General features: G+C 50.9%; 1 protein-coding gene across 3 annotated transcripts in view; it reads right to left on the bottom strand.

Moving 5' to 3' along the window:
- OPCML (opioid binding protein/cell adhesion molecule like) overlaps positions 1-22,325 on the bottom strand; it is a 1,026,659-nt gene that overhangs the window by 127,197 nt on the left and 877,137 nt on the right. The window lies entirely within an intron of this gene.

Here is a 22,325-nt window from a genome sequence, read left to right on the forward strand (position 1 = left end):
TATCCCCAGATACTCCATCTAATAAATAACTTGGCAATCTCCGAACCCATAAATATCTCTGGCCCCGGCAAAAAGCAATTAAAGCATGTTAAAAATGCTGCTTCCCAGCACTCCCCACTGCAGTGTCATTGGATGCTTCGCCTGGAATGTTTCACACCACTAACTCTGGCAAAAAAAAAGGGGGGGGGGAGACCCCACACAACTGCACAAAACCCCACTCTCCCCCCAGCCAATGCTTGTGCTCCAATTTAAAACCAAGCTATGCACAAAACATTTTTTTAAATATTTAAACATGTCACAACGATGCAGAGATGTTACTGTGGAGAACGTTATTTCCCGCAACAAGTGTTTCTGAGCCGCCTGAGACAGCTTAGGCTGCTAAAATATTGTTTAAAACCACTTCAGGAAGCAGTTGAGCCAAACCCATGTTTAAAATGCGATGGCATTAAGCACCAAGACAGCAGACTAAAATGTTATTAAAGGCTCCTGCCTCACCAGCCCAGAATATATTTCAGGTTATTAAAGCTCAGACGTGTGCCAGTTAAAAGTCACCCTTATTTATGAGGGGAACTCGGAGTTCAGTGTAATATGCTTCAGTGGCGCTACCTCTAGGAAAGTCCCTCATTCTGCTTTCGCCGGGACAATGAATGGCACCGTCAATGTGCTCCGGGCGTCATGGTTTGCTTTTATGGATCAACAGGTCACAGAGGTTTTTAAGCTGTGCACTTGTGCAACCATTCAGGAGAGATTCGCGTACCACCCAGCTGATTAGCAGAGATCCCACAGCTAGTTTTTTTTCTACTGGTGGTGCACATTTGTGCATGCCTCGGTGCACATAAAAATGTATTCTGCACATGGCTAGAAAAAAATCCACCCGCAGATGGGAAAGATTAGAGGGAACATGAGGACGTTCCAGAGCAAAATGTATTCAATTCCAAGAATCTGTCTACCCCAGGAGCCCACTATGGGACTTACGTGCATTAAGTGCAAAGTTTTAGATATGTCATAAGATCATGGTAAACATTCCTAGAAATAGTCCTCTAATACCGATTGAGGAACTTGATTAGAGACACAGGGTTCATCTACAGAGCAACGAAAGCCACACAGCACTGCGCTGAAGTCTGTGTCAGCTGACCTGGGCCAGCTGGGCTACAGAAGGTAGTGTAGATGATCAGATTTGACTCTGACACCCAGCCCAAGCCTGCATGACTACACTGCTAGTTTTAGTCCCTCATCCTGAAACCAGCTGACGCGGGGTGGGAGTTTCATGGCCACAGTCTTCATTGACATGTCGATGTACCGTGAGGTCGTATCCAACAGACCCAAGGCCAGGGCAAGTGCGTTGAAGGTGCTGTGCAGGTCTGAAGCCTAGAAAAGAGGGTAAGCTTGGCAGAACCTAAGGGAAACTTCTTTAGCTCAGATTTGCAAAGGTATTTAGGCACCTGGCTCCCCTTTATTGCGAGGGTGGGCTGCTGACCCACTTTCCTTAAAACTAAATTCACTTCCTGGTTTTCCAGAAGAGCTTTGGTCTGCGAGTGGAGGACTTAGAGGAAGTAGGGTCTAATCCCTACTCTGCCACTGACCTACTGGCATCCTGGCCCATGTCACTTCATCTCTTGGTGCCTCAATTTCCCCTTCTCTAAAACAGGGATAAGTCCCCTTATTGTCCTTTAAGATCTAGGAATGGGAAGCCTGATCTGAGACCCTGAATCTAACACTTTCCTGGAGTAAAGGGAATCTTTGCCAATGTCAGAGAACGGAGGTCTCTTTCAGCCTGGGATTTGCCTCTGGCTGTCCTGATTGAATGACCCTAATTAACTGTCAGACAGGCTAATTCCTGTCACGCCCACACACTCCGTATTTATGTTGGAGAAGGCAAGGTTAAAAAAAGTGGTTTGTGATGGGCACGCACACACGCAATCTGTATTTATGTTGGAGAAGGTGCACCTGTAACCACCACCAAGGTGGATTTGAACGTAGGAACGGACTATAGGCGCCTTTACCCTCTGAGCTAAAAGCCAGCTACCGTCTAGCCCCTGCTGTAGAGGTCTCTTGATCTTAACTGTTGCAGTGGTCTAGGTGCCACCTGCATTACTCAGTAATCACGCTAGGTGTGTGGGTTGCACACGTACACACACACAATCACACACGCTCCGTATTTCTGTTGGAGAAGGCAAGGTAAAAAAAAGTGGTTTGTGATGGGCGCACACACACACACACACACACACACACACACACACACACACACGTTTGTGATGGGCCTCGGAGCTCGGGCAGATGATATCATATCCCAGGCTTGGGCTGGCCCCCGAAAAAGCTCTCTCCTTTACAGACAAGCTTTGCCCTTGCTGCCACCAGCTCCTTTGGGCCAGAGGAGCAAAGCCGCCACCTGCAATTGTCCCTGGAGCGCTAGTGGATCTCTTAGACAACCCGAGCGCAGGCCACGGAGCCCACGCGCAGAAGAAGGCGACTCACTATTCTGCGGGGCGCCAGTGCAAGCAGAGGCGGGCGGGTCTGCGGTGCGGGTGGGACTCTGCTTTGTTGCTGAGGTGAGGTGCTGCAGCATCCTGTATCCGTGGCTCTTCCTCAGTCCTGAAGACGTGACAGCCAAGGAGAGCGCCTTGCCGCAGTGCCCACGGGAAGTGAGGAGAGCGTGAATAACTGAGGCCGGGTCGTCAGCCGGCGGGATGGGTTGCCATCTCCTAGCCAACCGAATGGTAGTAAGCATCACTCCCGGTTGCTGCAAGAAGAGAGCTCAGCATCAGCACGAATCCAGGGGTGTTCCTCAGACGCACACAGAATTGACCGACGGAGGCTGGGTACCTTCAGCCAAAGGAGGCTGCACAGCAGCTGGCAGCTGTAGACAGTGCTTCCCCCTGACCACGGAGCCTCGCTCAGGTGCAGCCAGCTGCTTTTCATCCATGAGCTGATCTCGTCCAAGCCCTGGGCTGCCTTGGCAGTAGCAGAACGGTCATACGTGGTGAAGGGTTGGCAGAGCCGCTCTCTGCATATTGCTGGCGCTGGCATCCATGTCGGCCGGCCAGTTCACCCAGTGGCTGCAGAATAGAACTGGCCAGTCGTTCACTGCTGTGACATGGAGGAGGATTATATCTCCAGCTCCTTGAAGATTTCGCCCGTGTGCAAGCCCAGCTGCTCAGGCTGTGAGCTAGGGAGAAAACAGACTCGTCTTTGCATCTCTCTCGGCCTTGCTCCAGCCTGGGGAGATTGTGGAATCTCCATCACTGGCGCTATTTAAGAGTAGGTTAGACAGACACCTGTCAGGGATGATATAGACCATGCTGGGTCCTGCCATGAGGGCAGGGGACTGGACTTGAGGATCTCTAGAGATCCCTTCCAGTTCTAGTGTTCTATGATTCAGCCTGGAAGCAAAGATTGGTTCCATTTTCGCTTGGACGGCTAGCAAGGCCTCGGATGACTCTATAATGTGCTTGCCTATAAGAAGAACCCTCCTCCCACCCAGCCTGTTTGTTTTTTCCCCACTTGGCTTCTGATTAAACTTTTGACGCTGCTGCCAGTTCCTTAAGAACAAACTGCTCTGGAAGGACCCCAAAAGAAAAGCAATCTAACAGCTTTTGCTCTGCAGGGATTTGCCAGTGTTCTCCCTGCTGCAGATGTTTGAGCAAACAGGACTTTGCCCAGGCAAGTGATTTATGATTTAAAATCCAAGGGGGAGAAAAAGAGCCAAGTGCCAAATGCTAACCAAAATTCCATCCCCGGCGTTCCAAGTCAAACAGCTGCTTCATGCTCATCCAGCTATTTTTATAGAGTTTATTCTTTTCTAATTATTGTGATAGTCCCTCTTGCTGCAAATCTCCTCTGAACAATCTACCAATCCATAATTTCTCTTGCTCTCTCTCTCTCTTTTTTAAATTTGCTATGAAATTAATTGGTAGCAGCCCGATCCCAGACAGCAGGTGAGAAGTTGTCTGTTAAACGGAGACTTGTCAATGCGATCTCATAGGGAGCCAGGAACGTATCAGGATGCACCAGTAATTCTAGGCTCTCCTGGTCACCAGCTGACCAGCAGTTCATTTCGGCAGTCACCAGTGAAGACAGAAGGATTGTTCACACCTATTCAATTGCCCCCGCAATGGAATGAATCAAAAATGATGTAACTCTCACAGACAGACATCTGCCTTTTGTGCAAACCAAGACAGCTTACATCGACGAGTGCCCGGAGCATCATCAGTGGAAGAAATGTGCATATAAACACAAGGCAGTTCCCACTGACACTGGCGAAAGACAGGGCTTGAGAGGTTGTCTAGAGTGAAGGATTTTCTAACAGACTTTTGATAGGTTGCCTGCGCCAGTCACAGAAGAGGTAGATAAGTCACAAAGAAATAAGCCAGCAGTTTCTTCAGGGTGGCTCATTCAGTAACATGCTTACCCATGGTCTGTAAGTCTGCAGGGTCTTGTCTCCTAGGCTACGTCCAGACTGCAAGCCTCTTTTGAAAGAGGCTTTTTTGAAAGATACTTTCAAAAAAGCCTCTTTTGAAAAAGAGCATCTTGACTGCAAGCAGTACTTTCGAAAAAGCAAGGCGCTTTTTCGAAAGAGAGCACCCAGGCAGTCTGGATGCTCTCTTTCGAAAAAGCCCTGTTTGCATTCAAGAACGCCTTTTTTCGAAAGAGCACTTTTGAAAAAAGGCGTTCTTCCTCGTGAAATGAGGAGTGCCGCTGTCGAAAGAAAAGCCATGTTCTTTCGATTTAATTTTGAAAGAACGCGGCTGTAGTTTAGACGCAATCTAGACACAGCCCTACAGGCATGTGGTCGTATACACCACAGGGGTAGGAGGGTGCTGGACATGTAAAAGAATCATCTGTTGAGATGTTACATTCATAGCCTCTACGGTGAGAAGGGGCCACTGAGATGACTTAATCGGACTCCTCCTATGCCAGAGAACTTCCACAAAATAATTCCCAGAGAATTTCTAATAGATCTGCTCTAGGAATTAGTTTGGGAAGTTCTATGCCCTGGGCTCTATAGTGCTATGCACTTTCTACCATCCTGTTGGCAAGGCGATGCCCTCAAAGACACAGTACATTGAGGTCCCTCCTGCCCAGGAAAATGCTGAAGATCCCCTGGCACATTTTAGAAGAGTAAAGGGCATAATGAAAATGAAAACGATTAAAGGTCTAGAAAGCATGAGCTCGGAGGGAAGATGGAAAGAATTGGGCTTGTTTAGTTTGGAAAAGAGCAGACTCAGAGGGGATATGATAGCAGCTTTCAAGTATATAAAAGGGTGTCACAAGCAGGAGGGAGAAAAATTGCATTAATAGGAGTGTTGTGAGCAAAATACGAGAAGTCATTCTTCCACTCTTCTCTGCGCTGATTAGGCCTCAGTTGGAGTCTTGTGTCCAGTTCTGGGCATCACATTTTAAGAAAGCTGTGAAGAAATTGGAGAAGGTCCAGAAAAGAGCAACAAGAAGGATTAAATGTCTAGAGAACATGAGCTATGAAGAAGACTGAAAGAATTGGGCTTGTTTAGTTTGGAAAGGAGAATACTGAGAGGGAACAAGATAGTGGTTTTCAAGTACCAAAAAGAGTGTCACAAGAAGGAGGGGGGAAAATTGTTCTCCTTGGCCTCTGAGGACAGGACAAGAAGCAATGGGCTTAAACTGCAGCAAGGGAGGTTTAGGCTGGACATTAGAAAAAACGTCTTACCTGTCAGGGTAGTTAAACACTGGAATAAATTGCCTAGGGAGGTTGTGAAGTCTCCATCACTGGAGATATTTAAGAGCAGGTTAGATAATCTACCAGGGATGGTTTAGATCGTGCTTGGTCCTGCCGCGAGGGCAGGGGACTGGACTCAATGACCTATCGAGGTCCCTTCCAGTTCTTGTGTTCTATAAAACCCCAGCAATTGTTCCCCCGCCCCACCATTGTGTCTGTTTTCAGTTTCACTTGCGTTGTTATAGTAAAGCATTTAGCAATTTCTTGATTAAGAGACGAGCCGTGTAAACTCACATCATTTCTCTTCTAATCTGCTGTGGTTCCTGTCAGGGAAAAGATATCAGCATGATGCAGGCGCCCGCTGAGCAGCAGAGCTCGCTGGGCATTTTGGAACGATGCTGAGGCAAGGGAAAGGCACCAGGCTGATGTCTCTGGAGAACAACGTTCTTCCTTCTTCATTCATAGCACAGGCAGTGAGGAAACAAAACAACCAACAACTTGTGCCTTAGCCTTGACTCAGAGGGTAGCTCAGCTTCCCTGACCAGTAAATATGGTCTCTTGACACAGACAGCAAAAGTCCCATGACTATTCAACATACTTCTTGGAATGCACATGGCATTTTCCCTCCGTGGATCTCAAAGCACCAGGCAGAGATGGGGAAGTTGACACCGTCTCCCCCAGTGTAGAGATGTGGGAAGTAAGGGACAGAGAAGTGAAGCAAACTGGGCTGTTAGCCAGGCTGGGTAGGAATGGCGTCCCTTGCCTCTGTTTGTCGGAAGCAGGGAAGGGGCAACAGGAGAGGGATCACTTGGTGATTCCCTGTTCTCTTCCCTCCCTCTAGGGCACCTGGTATTGGCTGCTGTCGGCAGACAGGACACTGGGCTAGATGGACCTTTGGTTTGACCCAGTCACGGCCGTTCTTATGGCTAAAGTCACATTTACAGAGCCAGCGACAAAACTGGATCATGAGCCAGATGTCTGGATCTCAGCCAGTGTTTTGTGTATGTAGATAGGGTCTTATGCAGCCACTTCACTGGCATTCATGCTCACATTACCGCTGGGCGCAAGGCCAAGTGCTGGGGTCCCCGCTTGACATGTGAAGAGCTGAGGCGCAGTGACTTGCCAAAGGCCACCCTGGAAGGCTGTGACAGAGCTGGGAACTGAACACAAACCTCAGCAGCCTCATTTGAGTGTCTTAACCACGACCCCGTCCCATTTCTCCTATCTGCCGGGCCTCCCTATTCCTCCACAATTAGTGCTGGCTGCCACAACAGCCGTCAAGTGCTCAGTGCTTATCCACTCGGCTCCAGAATGACACCCACCAAGTCATGGCCCACTTGATAATAAGGAGCTGTCCAGCATCACCAATTTTCAGTCGCTATCGCTCCGCTCCAGCTTTGAAAGAGGAACCCAGAGGCGAAAGCCTTCAAAAGAGTATCGCCAATTCCCTCCCTGCTCCGAGCCAGCCCATTCCCTGAGAGTTCATCTCTTCACTCGCTTGTCAGCGCCGAACTACAAGGTTGTGGCAAATAACTGATGTTTGAAAAAACAAAATGAAAGAAGTCAGGAGGGAGATGGAAAAGTTTTCAGGGTCACGAGACGCATTTGTGGGAAGCTTTTAAAGTAGAATTTAAGAGCAACTGAGCGGTTGCCATGGAAATAGGTAAAAGCTAATCCATTATTTGTAACCTTTTGAATCCAACTGCACCCAGCTGGGGGCAGTTTGTGTGTTTTCTCTCCCCCAAAGCTCATCGTATTATTTTAAAAACACAAATTACTAAACGAAAAGGGAAAACAGGACCTAACTTCTTAACATCTTCATGGAGAGTCTTTCGAGGGCAGGAAGGAGCAATTCTTTAAAATAATAAAAACACAGAGACTCGGAACGCTCCACGAGATGGAGAGGAAAACACCCCTGTGTTAGCTAATTCTGCTCCTAGATGCACATCTCTATGACTGCAGCTGGTTGATACCAATCCTATTCTACCCCCACCACTCACCAGCAATGAAAAGCACCTTGCATATCGCTTGCAACACATGTTAATTCCTTAGGCGTTACAATCTAGCCCTTGTATTTAGCTGAGAAACCCTGCGATCTGAAGAAGAGCCCTGGGCAAGCTCAAAAATAGGGGTGTGAATGGGTAACTGGTTAACTGGTTAGTAAGCATCACCCTTAATAGGTGATGCTTACCGGGAAATGATTAACTAGTACCCGGGAGCACTAATGAAATAGGATTACACATCTCACTCACACTCAGAAGCTTGTCTCTCTCACCCACCGAAGCTGATCCAATGACGGATATTACCTCCCCCATCTCGCCTCGCTGATATCCTGGGACCAACACGGCTACAACCCAGCAGAGGAACAGCAATCATAGGTACCAGGCAGGTGGTGGATCCACCTCTGAGACTGACTGCCACACTGCCAGAGGAGCTGTTGTTAAATGACTGCTAAGCTCCCATAGGCTTCCCTCCAATCTCTACTTTCATCCCCAATGGATGGAGCGAGGACCATGTACGACGATCACACCGCCATACCGCCAGTGCTAAGAGCATGGGCTTCTACCACTTGGTGGAACTCCACTGCTTCATAACAGTAGTAGACCCTCATCTTATGTGGAGTGGCCATTAGAGAGGGACAAGGAACCCTATGCGAGTCACTCCTGCAGCACATAGCTAAAGACTTCCCTATGCTCCTAAGCTCCCTTCAGCAAGCCCAGTTATTGTGGCTGTTACAAACACAATCGCGTTCGCTGTTGACTTTAGAGCCTCCGGGTGTCTCTTGTGGTACAGGAGCTCAGGAGCGGTGGCATAGGCCCTCTCCCCTTTTGCTTGCCTGCAAACCATTCCTTAGCCATCTGAAACTGGCGGAGGCTTCCTCTGCACCACCAAGTTGCGTCAATTGAGTGCTTTGGAAGTGCATGTCAGTTCTTGGCCCCCTGCCACAGGGTAGTTCTAATGTGTCTGACAGGCTTTTACACGGCAGATTTCCCTAAGTGGAGGAATTAATTTGCTCTCCTTCTTTTCAGGGTTGGTTTTTTTTTTACCTCAGCACACTGGCACGTGACGGTTGCCCGGCAGTGAAATGTGCATCCGCGTGCTCTGGTGGAACCTGCTTTGTCCCTGCGTGGTGCTGTCAACGTGGCGGATGTGCGCGCAGAGCCTTGTGGCTCGATCCTGCGTGGGCACGCCGTCTGCGCGCATGGGCCCATGTCCCTGGGTCTCATGCTCACGGAGTGCTGCGGCTCGCAGACAGGCAGTTCTGTGCGGACAGACTTGGCACGGGGAGGAACGGCCGGTGGGGCAGCCAATGCATAAAGAGCAGAGTGTGTCGGAAAAGCTGCTGTTGCTCCCTATGATGTTTGGCAGAGACAGTTTGCTGACTGCAGCTCGTTCTTCCCACTCTGCTTACGTGCTTCCTTCCCTCACTCATATCCTGCTGTCTGAGGAGGCCTGAATGGAGGGAGGGATGGCTAAGTACTTCTCTCTCTTCTCTAAGCAGAGGCTGCACTAAATGTTTGCACAACAGTCCCAAACACAAGGCAACAACTGCCACTGACCACACAAATAGGGTTGCCACGTGTCTGGTATTTGCAGCCCCTGTCCGGTAAAAAAAAAAACCCAGAAAATACCGGACATATAAAATGTCTGGTATTTTCAGTTTTTCTCAGATGGAAGGCAGCTTGGGACATTCCTCCCCGCCGCGTCTAGCGGGGGCGAGCGGTGAGCGTGGAGATTTCAAGGCACAGTGCCTTTTTTTTTTCCTTAACCAATTTTTTTTCCTGCCGTGGTCGGTATTTTTTGTGAAAGTATCTGGCAACTCTACACCCAAAGCTCCACCTGGAAGTTGTGGTTAAAGCCCCAGTGCCCAGGCACAATGGATTTTCTCTCATAAACTCACCTGTGTAGGAGACAAGATTTCCTGCAGCCAGCCTCAGACTATGGAATGAGCTCCCCCACTTTCTACTTCCCCACCTTCTACTCCTAGGCTGTGTCCAGACTCAGGGGTTTTTTCGAAAAAAGTAGCCTTTTTTCGAAAAAACCTCACCTGCGTCCAGACTCAAGCCGCGTTCTTTCGAAATTAAATCGAAAGAACGCGGCTTTTCTTTCGATGGCGGTAAACCTCATTTCACGAGGAAGAACGCCTTCTTTCGAAAGTTCCTCTTTCGAAAGAAGGCGTTCTTCAATGTAAATAGGGCTTCTTCGAAAGAGAGCATCCAGACTCACTGGATGCTTTCTTTCGAAAAAGCAAGCCGCTTTTTTGAAAGTTCAACGTGCAGTCTAGACGCTCTCTTTCGAAAGAGGCTCTTTCGAAAGTATCTTTCGAAAGAGCCTCTTTCGAAAGAGGCTTGCAGTCTAGACATAGCCCTAGTGCGTGTCTCTGATCTACCTTCTTTAAATGCAAACAAAGAAATAAAACCCAAATCCCCACTAAAATAAAACATCCAAGAGCGCAACTCTCCAGGGAGGGGATGAGAGAACGAACCACATCTGAGAGATGTTAGTCATGTCACAACTCACAACTTGATACTACCGTAGTGAGCGTGGCATAAGAACCTACATACAATAGAATCAAATGCTCCAGGCAGAAGGGTTATTCTAGCTCCATCTTAAAGCCAACCCGCACAACAATCTTCCACGGTTGTTCTTAAGTCTTAATGGTAACTGATTCCACATTTGCAGAACCTCCCCACAAAGAGCTATTGTCCATAACTTGTATTCATTTGAAAGTATGACAGTTTCAAAGCCTCTGCAGTGTATAAGCTGGGCTCGTTGAATGTAGCGTATTAAACAGTTCACTAGGCTTACAACAGTTCAGAATGTTAAAAATAAAATTGTACCAGCAGTCCTGTCGGCTCGGCGCTGGAGCAAAGCAGGCAATTTTTGAATAAAGAAAACAGCAGCATTTGTTGGAGCTAACGAACAATGGCAAATGACACATCCTGTGCATAGTGTACAAACTGCATCAGGAGAGCTCATTAGAGTGCATTATTATCATATGCAGTATTACCATAGGCAAGAGCGGGTTTCCCCAGCGATGCGTGCTTATTCTCAGCCAAGAGTGCTAAGTCAAATGGCTACTTAATCTATAAAGGAACTGCAGTTTCACATGGTCACGCATATAACCTGCTATAAAGATGGCATCAGATCAGAATGATCGCAGGGCCCATCACTTCAGGACAAAATGCAATATTCATCTGTGAAGCATAGCGGTTACTTACTTTTACACTTCCACACACACACATCACACACACGCTCCTGCTCCCAGTCTCAAGGAAGAGGAAAGAATTTCAAGACAATCTCATGTGTCCCTGCGGCGATCAGATACTATGGCGCTAGGTGCATTATAGACATCCCGAGAACTCAGAGAAAGATGACAGCACGACAGACCAAAACCTTTAAATCAGTCACTCTCTTCGGCAAATGAGTACGGTAAAACTGTCCACAAGAGCCTCGTTCAATCGCAGCCTCGTTCAGCCTGAATTCAGAATGGGCTCTTGGCAAGTTGGGGCAAATTCTCCTTTTGCTTCCATTCAAATGGGTTGGTTAAAGATCTTCAGGGCTGGATGGATTAGGTGGCTAATAAAGAGATACAGTTTTTCAAGGCCAAGTCATATTGCCAGGCTAGAGCAGGCAGGGTAGGTGGTAAAACGTGTGACTAAAATTTGCTCCCGTCTGCTGGTTGTGCAGTGACCAATGTTCCCTCTAACGGTTTCCACCTATGTGTGGAATGAATTTTGTTATGTGCACAAAGGCCTGTGCAGATGTGCACCACCAAGAGAAACAGATACTGCTGGCTGTGGGCAGCTGTGGGCATGCTGCTCATCAGCGGGATGGCATCTGAATCTTTCATGGGTGGCTGCCCAAGTGCACAGCTTACAGGGAACACTGGCAGTGACCCACCAATCTGTGTCATAAACTGGATGGTCTTGCTCCTGCTCCCAGCAGAGAGGTGACTACAGCAATTACTCATTTAACGCGTGCCTGCTTAACACGTTTTAGAAATAGCATGGATTTTTTTTAGGGAATGTTTTCGAATAACACGACTGTCCCCGAAATAACACGAAAATAATCAAGTGATGGACAACTTCGCGTAGCGGCATAAGCTGGTGAAACAGTGGTAATACACATGAGCGGATGAATACACGTGGGCACAGAGTCCCTCCGCCCAACCCACATGTTTATCTTTGCGTTTTAAGAAACCACGGCGACTTGTGTTGCTAGAGATCTAATGTTGACGTTGGCGACCCAGCACCAACAAAAAACTGACTTTGCCACCACCACCTGAAACGCAACCCCCACCTTTTCCATTATTTTTAATGGGAAAATTGACCCCACATAGCACGTTTTCGCTTAGCACGAACATTTTCAAAACGCATCTATCGTGTTTCCGGTAAATGAGGAATTACTGTATTCCTCCCCCACCCCATTCCCAGATACCTTCCAGATTTCCGGTGACAACAGAGACCCCACGGAGCAAAACCCAATCCCCCCCTTGTCAGCTAGACATGGTCTGTTTGGGTCAGGCGCAAGGCATATCAGTAGGGAACTGTGTGCTGCAGCTTGACATGACATTGCTCAGATCTGTGGTTACACAAGAAGCTTTGGCCTCCGGGGCTGTGTTACCAGCCTTAAATTCATTGCAGAAGACGGTGGGGGGAAGAGGGGAGTCAGGGTAAAATTAGGTTAAACTCTTATTGTGGAGATTGGAACGACACTGAATACAACTCTCTTTGTAGCAGTCTGTTGGGTAAAAATTGTGATAAACAGTCTCTGAGTCAGTGTTGCTAAACCATCTCTTTACAAAAAGAAGGTGGTACCGTTCTGGCCCGTATGCAGGAATTTCTGTGTGTACTGGGGGGGGGGGGGTAGTGCAAGCTGTGGGAGGGGCTAGTGGCTGCCCTGCCCCCCATGGCCCGGCCCAGCCCCGCCCCCGCTCCTAGGTGAGGAAAGGGAATCACGCCAGCCTTCCCTAGGACTGGGGCAGAAGCCACCCTGCTTTCCCCTGACTGGCTGCAGTATGGGGGAGAGAGTCTGGGGCAACGCACTGCCCCTGCCTTCTCTAGGTTGGCTGGAATTGGCCCTATGGCCGACCATGAAGGACCATGGGGGTGGGTGTTCAAACTCCCCTGTCCCCCCCAGCACGTAGAGGCCTGCTTTTAAACCCCTGCTGCTTCCAGCAGACACCTGTAGTTCGCTGCTTGGCCTCCAGCGAAAGGGCATCTTCTAGTCATGGAGATTTTCAGGGCCTAAAGAATTCATCTGCGCTCATTCCATGAAGGGTACAGCAGCACCCGGGCACAGGCTGTTCCGAGCGAGACGATAGAGTTCTGATAGACTGAGGCGTGCTGAAGATGAAGCCGAATCTCTGCAGTCTAATGGGCCCAGCGAGGCAGTAAATTTCACAGCAACTTGACACATTAATATAGAAGTACAGTCTGTTATATCAAAGGGAGATGGTCTTAGTCCTTAAGGGGGAACCAGCAATCCAAAAATGAAGTGTGTGCTGGCAACGGGTGAAAAATGTAGTTAACTCTGAGTATTGAACAGAGCAAGTTCTGCCAGCTTATCTCTGACAAACTCCGTTCCAGGAAGCCTTTCCTGCTGCTCAGTGCCTGCATTTCCTGGGCTTGGCTTCCAAGGGCAAGATCCTTTCTTGGAAATAGGATCGAAAACAAATCGACAACGAAGGGTTTGATTTTGGGGGGAGTCTGAAATATAAAACTTCTGGCCAAGATTTTCAAATGTGGCCCGTAGTCTTGAATACTTCAGTTATTGGGTGTCCAATCTGAGATTGCTTAAAAGGGACTGCCTGCCAGACAATGCACAGCACCTAAAATTGTTGGTCACACCTGAAAACATTTGCCACTAGCTTTTCCTTTGATGGTCTCTGCAAATTTGTCTCTCCCCACAATACAAAGAGTATAGGTCCCGCAGGCATGATGCCAACAAAAGCAAATGAGACTATTTCATCTGTACTGGAAGATGCATGCTCCGAGGATTGTGTCTTTCCCTCAGCATCTTCCTGAACACTACTAAACGTGGCTCTACTGGAGCTTTGTATAGCAGCCTCTGCCCTCTGAGCTAAAAGCCAGCTGGCTCTCAGCCCATGCTGTAGAGGTCTCTTCTTCTTAGCTGTTGCTGTGATCTAGATGCCACTGCATAGGACAGCAAACCATATTCGGTGTGTGGGTTACACAAACCCACTTAGGCACTAACAGCTCTTCAAAGAAACCTTTTCATCCTCTCCCGTCCCGGAAAATATTGTAAGTGCTGGAAACGGAATGGACTCAAACTGCAATTTCCATACCACGCTCTCTGGAGCACACTTAAAAGAGGGATTAACCCCAATCAGAACATTGCATTCGAGTCCTTGTACAACACTGTGTGGCTCGATATGCATGGACATTGAGGTCACAAGTGGGGGTCAAACAGAACGGTTACTTACCTCGTAACTGTTGCTCTTTGAGATGTGTTGCTCATGTCCATTCCAATTAGGTGTGCATGCGCCGTCGGAAGTTTTTCCCTCGGCAGTACCCTTAGGGCCAGCAGGGGAGCCCCCTGGAGTGGCGCCCCCTGGAGTGGCACCGGTATATTGGCCCATATATACCCCTGCTGACCCCCTCACTCAGTTCCTTCTTTCCGGAACACTCCGGCGAGAGGTTGGTGGGTGGGGATTTGGAATGAACATGAGCAACACATCTCGAAGAACAACAGCTACGAGGTAAGTAACCGTTCTTTCTTCTTCGAGTGATTGCTCATGTGCATTCCAATTAGGTGACTCCAAAGCAGAACCTATGGAGGAGGGCCAGGTGCTGAAGCTAACGAGAAGTGGAGAACCACCCTACCCAGGGTGGCGTCCTTTCTGGGTTGATGCGTTAGCGCATACTGACTGGCAAAGGAGGACCACGTGGCGGCTCTGCAGATGTCCAGGATGGGAACCTGCGCCACGAAAGCGGTGGAGGCGGCCACAGCCCTCATGGAGTGTGCTCTAAGGGGAGGGGCCAGCACCCCCGCCAGGGCGTAGCACTCCTTAACACATGCGGTAATCCAAGAGCAGATCCGCTGAGAGGACACGGGCTGACCCCTCACCCGTTCCGCAATGGCCACAAAAAGTTGTGGCGATTTTCGGAATGGTTTTGTCCTGTCTAAATAAAAGGCTAATGCCCTACACGCATCTAAAGTGTGTAAAGCCCGTTCTTTCCCAGACGCATGCGGCTGAGGGTAAAACACTGGCAAGAAGATATCTTGGGAGGTGTGGAAGGCAGACACCACCTTGGGCAAAAAAACCGGATGAGGGCGGAGCCTGACCTTATCTTTGAAAAACACCATGTAGAGGGGAGCCGAGGGGAGCGCCCTGAATTCGGATACCCGCCTGGCAGACGTAAGCGCTACCAAGAGGGACACCTTGTATGACAGGTACAGGAGGGAACATGTTGCTAACGGCTCAAACGGGGGCCCCATGAGCTTAGAAAGGACCAGGTTTAGGTCCCACTGGGGAATGGGTTGGTGGACATGTGGATAGAGCCTGGCCATGCCTTTCAAAAACCTGTTGACTATAGGGTTGGCCTTTCAAAAACCTGTTGACTATAGGGTTGGTGAACTAGGTTTTCCCCCTTCCCCGGGGTGGAAGGCCAAGATGGCCGCCAAATGAACCTTAATGGAGGAGGAAGAGAGGTCCTGGAGCCTGAGGTCCATCAGGTAATCGAGGATCGGGAGGCCCTTGCCTGCCTTGGGTGCACCCCCTTCTGGAAAGCCCAAATGTAGAACCGCTTCCATTTGGTGAGATATGTGGCCCTGGTGGAGGGTTTCCTGCTACCCAGCAGGACTTCCTGAACCCGCTCTGAGCACTAAGCCCAGCACAGTGATTGCAGATCTGGGTGGCGGAGCCTGCCCGAGTCCTGAGATATCAGGTCCGGGACCAGCAGGAGGGCCATGGGTCTCTCACAAAACAGGCTGAGGAGGGTGGAGAATCAGTGCTGTCTGGGCCATGCAGGGGCGATTAGTATCAGGAACGCCCCTCACGCTCAGGAGGACCCTGTGAATGAGTGGGAATGGCGTGAAGACAAACAGTAGGCCCTCTGGCCATGGGAAAAGGACAGCGTCTCCTAGGGAACCCCTCCCCTGTCCCATGAGGGAGCAGTGCCTTGGGTACTTCTCGTGCTCTGTGGCGAATAGGGCTAGATGGGGAAACCCCCATGCACAGAAAATAGAGTGGGCCACATCCCACCTTAGGGACCATTCATGACCCGCAAAAGACCTGCTCAGCCTGTCCGCAAGGGTATTTTGGGAGCCCGGGAGGTACGAGGCCATCAGGTGGATTTCTGCCCCGATGCAGAGGTCCCAAAGGTGGATCGCCTCCGAGCACAGGTGAGAGGAACATGCCCTGCCCTGCTTATTTATATACGCCACCGCTGTCGTGTTGTCTGACAGTATAAGGACAGACTTGCCCTTGAGATGGGGAAGGAAAACTGCACAGGCTAGGCAGACTGCTCGGAGCTCCCTGATGTTGATATGCAGGGAGATCTCGCCCGCAGACCACATACCTTGTGTGCGCAGGTCCCCCAGGTGGGCTCCCAGCGGGTGTCCAATGCGTCTGTGACAAGGCGGATGGAAGGCACTGGTCTGGAGAACAGAATCCCCGCGTAGACCAATGTCTGGTGGGTCCAACGCAAAGAGGACAGGGGCTGGAATCGTCACCACCCTGTCCCATGAGTGGGCGACTGGATTGTGGACTCGCGAAAGCCACATCTGTAATGGGCACAGACGCAGTCTGGCGTGCTGCACTACAGATGTGCAGGCGGCCATGAGGCCCAGGAGATGCATGCAGGTCCGGGCGGTAGTCACTGGAAAGTTCTGGAGCACCCTGACCACCATCTCTATTGTGAGGAACCTGGAGTTGGGTAGAGAGGCTCTCGCCGATGAAGAATCCAGAGTGGCACCCACAACTCTATTACCGGGGTGGGAGTTAGGGTTGATTTGTCCAGGTTTAGAAGAAGACCTAAGTCTTTGAAGAGCCCTGCAGCCTATGGTGACGTGGGCTCTCAGGAGCCAGTCATCGAGATTGGGAAACATCTGAACGCCCCTTCTCCTGAGGGCGGTGGCCACCACCACCATGCATTTGGTGAAGGCTCGAGGGGACGTTGAGGGGCCAAAGGAGAGGGCCGTGAATTGGTAGTGGTCCAGGCCCACAGTAAAACGAAGGAACTGCCGGTGGTGGGAGGCAATTGAGATGTGAAAATAAGCATCTTTTAAGTTGAGGGCAGCATACCAGTCTCCGGGGGGCTACGGAGGGAATGATGGACGCCAGCATCATCATTTTGAATTTTGCTTTGGCAATGAAGGAACTGAGGGTTCTGAGGTCTAGGATGGGACGGAAGTCCCCTTTGGCCTTTGGGACCAGAAAGTAGTAGGAATAGAACCCCCTGTCCCGAAACTCGGGGGGAACGCGCTCTACTGCCCCTAAAGTAAGGAGATGTTGGACCTCCTCTTGAAGCAGAGGCTCGTGAGAGGGGTCCCTGAAAAGGCATGGTGTAGGGTGTTGGGGAGGAGGGGGCGAGTGGAAAGGGATTACGTAACCCCTTTCTACTATCTCCAGCACCCATCAGTCCGACGTAACAGACCGCCAGGCTTGGAGGAAGTGGGATAAATGGTCCCGGAAACTTAGTGTGGAGACTGGTAAAATGCCCTCAGGGGTCCCATCAAAACCCCTGATGGGGGCTTGAGGGTTTTTTGGGGGGGGGGGCTGGTTGTTGCGTGGAGCCGGGCAGTTGGCACCTGTTGTTCCTGCCATTATCACTCCTGCTCCTACAAAGGGAGAAGTCAGGACGTGGGGCCTGAGGGGCGCTCTAGAAACATTCCTATTTGCAAAAGTGTGCCTCTGGGTAGCAGGAGTGTGCAAGCCCAAGGATTTTAGGGTATCCTTGAGGCTATGGAGCCTCTGATCGGTCTGCTCAGTGAAGATTGCAGGGCCATCAAACGAGAGGTCTTGGAGGGTGTTTTGGAGCTCTGAGGGAACCCAAGAACCCTGGAGCCAGGAACTACGGTGTAGGACCACACCTGTGGCCATCACCCAGACAGCGGCATCCGCCACGTTGAGAGCCGCCTGGAGTGCTGCTCTGGAGCTCTCTCTCCCCTCCTCGTGGAGAGCCTTAAACTCGTAGCGGGAGTCCCTGGGGAGCAGGTCCGTGAACTTGTCCATGGACGCCCAGGTATTATAGGCATAGCGTGACAAGAGGACCTGCTGATTGGCAATGCGGTACTGGATACCCCCAGATGCGTAGACTTTCCTGCCTAGCAGGTCAGTCTTTTTTGGCCTCTCTGTTCTTAGGGGTGGCAGCGGGCTGGCCTTGTCTTTCCCTGCGGTTGACGGTTTGTACCACCAGGGAGCCCGGGGGAGGGTGAGAAAACATGTACTCATTGCCACTTGGGGAACAAAGTACCTCCTTTCGGCTCACTTATCAGTCGGGGAGATAGATGCAGGGGTTTGCCACAAGGCCTTAGAAATGTTGGCTACAGTTTTATTAACCGGAAGAGCCACTCTGGAGGGGGGCATTGGAGTGTAGGACGTCTACCGTAGGGTCCAAGTCTTCACACACCTTCTCCGCCTGGACCCCCAGACTTTGGGCCAGGCTGTGGAGAAGGTCCTAGTGGGCCCTAGCGTCCTTGGAGGGCATGGGTGGTGCAGAATCGCCTAAAGGCCTCGTCCGGAGAAAAGGAAGATGATCCCTTCTGGACCACTCCTACAGGGGCGTCCATGTGCGGTGGATCGTGGGCCTGAGGAGACGGAACCTGGCCTGGATGTAACTACGTCCTGGCTTTGGTGGTACACCTAGAGTGTCCAGAACGGCCACTGGCCCGGAGGTTGTGGGGGCCACGTTTGCTGCAACATCAGCACCGGAACTGGCTGTACCCACTGTTGTTGGCATAGGTGAGGAGGGCTGCGGTGCCGGGAACGGTGATGGGAGTGGTGCCACGAATGGGACCAGGAACCCCTTGAGGACCAGGTGGACTCCACCTCGGAGGCAGATGAATACTCAGAGGCGGACCAAAGTAGAACTGACGCGGGTGCCAATGAAGCTATTGCATGTCTAGCCGTGGATTCCAGCTTGCCGTGGTGCCGAGGCGGAGGCGGTGGCATGGCGGTGTGGGCATCCTGTGCAGAGGTAGGTGCTGGGCCCCCCTGGACCGATAGCAGTGCCGAATGGTGGTGCCGCGCCAAGTCCGGTGCCATGTCCTGGGGTGGCAGCGAGAGTAAGGGCATCTCGGTGGCAGGTGCCACGTGCGGTGCTGCCGGGGTTGGTAGGGGTGGGCGGTGGCCTCCAGCCTCCTGCACTGGACCTTCAGATGCCCTGGAAGCGGGCTGGTGCCAATTTTCCCCATGCCGCCTGGAGTGTGTCAGGGTGGGAGGAGGAGAGAGAGAGGAGTCAATGAGGACCCTCGCTGCCTCAAAGGCCTCCAGCGTGGAGGGCTCAGGGAAGTCCTCCATGGGACTGATCTCCCTGCGCTGGGAGGAAGGTCGGCCGATCTGGAAGGCCCGGGCTCCGGACTCGTTGGCGCCACATGTCCCACTGGAGGGCGCATGTCTGGACGGGGACCAGCCCGTTAGGTCTCCTCTTTTTCTGAGGTGCTGGAGACTGGGACTGATGCAGGGGCCTCTGCGGTGCTGGAGAGGCGCGGTGTGCAGAACTGTCCCGCACCGATGCCGGCGCGCTTTGAGGCCAGTGCTGAGTCCAACACTGGTGCCGGCCTGACAGCTGCCTCCACTAGCTGGATTTTGAGGCGCGATTCCCTCTCAAGCTCAGTAGAGAGTTTGAAGGCCTTACAAAGACTCTTTCGACACGACGAATAGGGATTGCCACAGGGCGTAGGCCTGTGACACTTTTTGCAGGGCGTAAAGCCTTGCGGACCGGGCGTGCATGGCACGCTGTGGCAGGGAGTAACGAAAGAGAAAATAATAAAAAAGTCTTTACCGTAATTTGTAGCTACTTAGCTGGAGACTAATTGAAAGAATGAGAAGAACAATGCAGAAGACAACGATCGCTGTAAAGAGCTGAGGGTTGTTCCGACGACTCGCGGCGGTAAGAAGGGACTGAGTGGGTGAGGGGGCCAGCTGGGGTATATATGGACCGGTATACCAGCGCCACTCCAGGGGGCTCCCCTGCTGGCCCTAAGGGTACTGCTGAGGGAAAAACTTCCAAAGGCTGCGCGTACACACCTAATTGGAATGCACATGAGCAATCACTCGAAGAAGAACCAGGACTTTCCTGCCCTAAAAGACAGCCTTCCCACAGTGTGACAAAAAAAACCTGATTAGGAATATGGAGCAACTTCCATATGGGTATGTCTACACTACAAAGTTAATTCGAACTAACGGACGTTAGTTCGAATTAACTTTGATAGGCGCTACACTAGCGCTCCGCTAGTTCGAACTTAATTCCAACTAGCAGAGCGCTTAGTTCGAACTAGGTAAACCTCATTGTACAAGGCCTAGGCCTAGTTCGAACTTACTAGTTCGAATTAAGGGCTGTGTAGCCCCTTAATTCGAACTAGTGGGAGGCTAGCCCTCCCCAGCTTTCCCTGGTGGCCACTCCGGCCAACACCAGGGAAGCTCGTCTGCCCTCCTCCCAGCCCCGGATCTCTTAAAGGGGCACGGGCTGGCTACGGTGCCCGTGCCAGGTGCAAGCCTGCCAGCACCCAGCCAGCAGACCCTGCACCTGGCACGGCTCGAGCCACCCACCCGATGCCCCCCAGCCCTCCCCCTCTTCCCGGGACCAGGCTGGCGGCTCCCGAGAGCTTGCCCGGGACCGCAAGAGGCGGGCACCCGCCTGTTCCAGTGCAGACATCGTGGACCTTGTCCACGACCTCCGCACTAGGCACAGGAAAGCGGCCGTCTAGGGCAGGAGAGCTGCCAGCCTGGCCACCCAGGAGCAGGTGTGCATGAAAATCAAGGTGGTCCACTGAGACCCCCGACCCTGAGCCCTGAGCTTAGAATGGCCGTACTGGGTCAGACCAAAGGTCCATCTAGCCCAGTAGCCTGTCTGCTGACAGCGGCCAACCCTAGGGACCCTGGAGGGGATGGACCGAAGACAGTGACCAAGCCATTTGTCTCGTGCCATCCCTCTCCAGCCTTCCACAAACTTCGGGCAGGGACACCACTCCTACCCCCTGGCTAATACCACTCCATGGACCCAACCTCCATGAATTGATCTCACTTCTCTTTAAACTCTGTTCTAGTTCTAGCCTTCACAGCCTCCTGCAGCAAGGAGTTCCACAGGTTGACTATTTGCTTTGTGAAGAAGAACTTTCTGTTATTAGTTTGAAGCCTGCTACCCATTCCTTTCCTTTGGTGTCCTCTAGTCCTTCTATTATGGGAACTAATGAAGAACTTTTCTGTATGCACCCTCTCCACCCCACTCGTGCTTTTATAGACCTCTATCCTGTCCCCCCTCCGTCTCCTCTTTTCTAAGCTGAAAAGTCCCAGTCTCTTTAGCCTCTCTTCATATGGGACCTGTTCCAAACCCCTCATCATTGTAGTTGCCATCCCCTCTCCCACCCTCTCTCTTCCCCTCTCCCACCTCCTTTTCCCAGTCTCCTCCAGTTTTGTTCAATAAAGAGAGATTCTATTTTTGAACACAATTGTACTTTATTTTGTACATCAGGAAGGGGGGCTAGGGAGGGGTAAGTGGAAGGAGGTGAGGGAGTAATGGGGTACGAGCCCCCGATGGGGAGGACTGGGCTGGCTCTGTGGGCTTCTGGGGGTGGAACCTCTCCTGCAGCCCCCCAATTGCCCCCTCTCCCCAGATGGCAGCCTGCGGCAAGTGCAGCCGGGCTGATGGCCGAGTGCTGTGATGTGCCCAGTATGGGTACTCCGGGCACTCCAAGCCAGGACTGCTTTGCAAGCGGGCACTCCTGAGAACTGTCTGTCCGGGGTGGGAGTCGGATCCCTTTAAGCACAGCCCTCGGCTAGCCTGAGACAGCAGCTCCACGCTCTAAGTCCTCATCTGATGCCCTGCCGGCACTGCTTCCGGCCATCCTTAACCCTGGTTCAGGGTCCACTCTGTGTGGACATGCTAGTTCGAATTAGCAAAACGCTAATTCGAACTAGTTTTTTAGTCTGGATGCGTTAGTTCGAATTAGCTTAGTTCGAATTAACTAATTTGAACTAAGTTAGTTCGAATTAGCGCTGTAGTGTAGACATACCCTATGAGAATAACAACACTGGGACTTTTCAGCTTGGAAAAGAGATGACTCAGGGGGCTAAAATATTGGTCTATAAAATTATGACTGGTGTAGAGAAAGCAAATAAGAAAGTGTTACTTACTCCTTCCCATAACACAAGAACTAGGGGTCACCAAATGAAATTAATCAGCAGCAGGTTTAAAACAAACAAAAGGAAGTACCTCTTCACACAACAAAAAGTCAACCTGTGGAACTCCTTGCCAGAGGATGTTGGGAAGGCCAATTATAACAGGATTTCAAAAAAGCTAGAGAAATTAATGGAAAAATTAATGGACAGTTATTAGCCAGGATGGGCAGGGGTGGTGTCCCTTGCTTTTGTTTCCTAGAAGCCAGGAATGGGCAATAGGGGAGGGATCACTGGATAGTTACCTGCTCTGTCCATTCTCTCTGA

This window comes from Pelodiscus sinensis, chromosome 26, assembly GCF_049634645.1.
Source record: "Pelodiscus sinensis isolate JC-2024 chromosome 26, ASM4963464v1, whole genome shotgun sequence".
In the NCBI taxonomy this organism is placed as follows: domain Eukaryota; kingdom Metazoa; phylum Chordata; order Testudines; family Trionychidae; genus Pelodiscus; species Pelodiscus sinensis.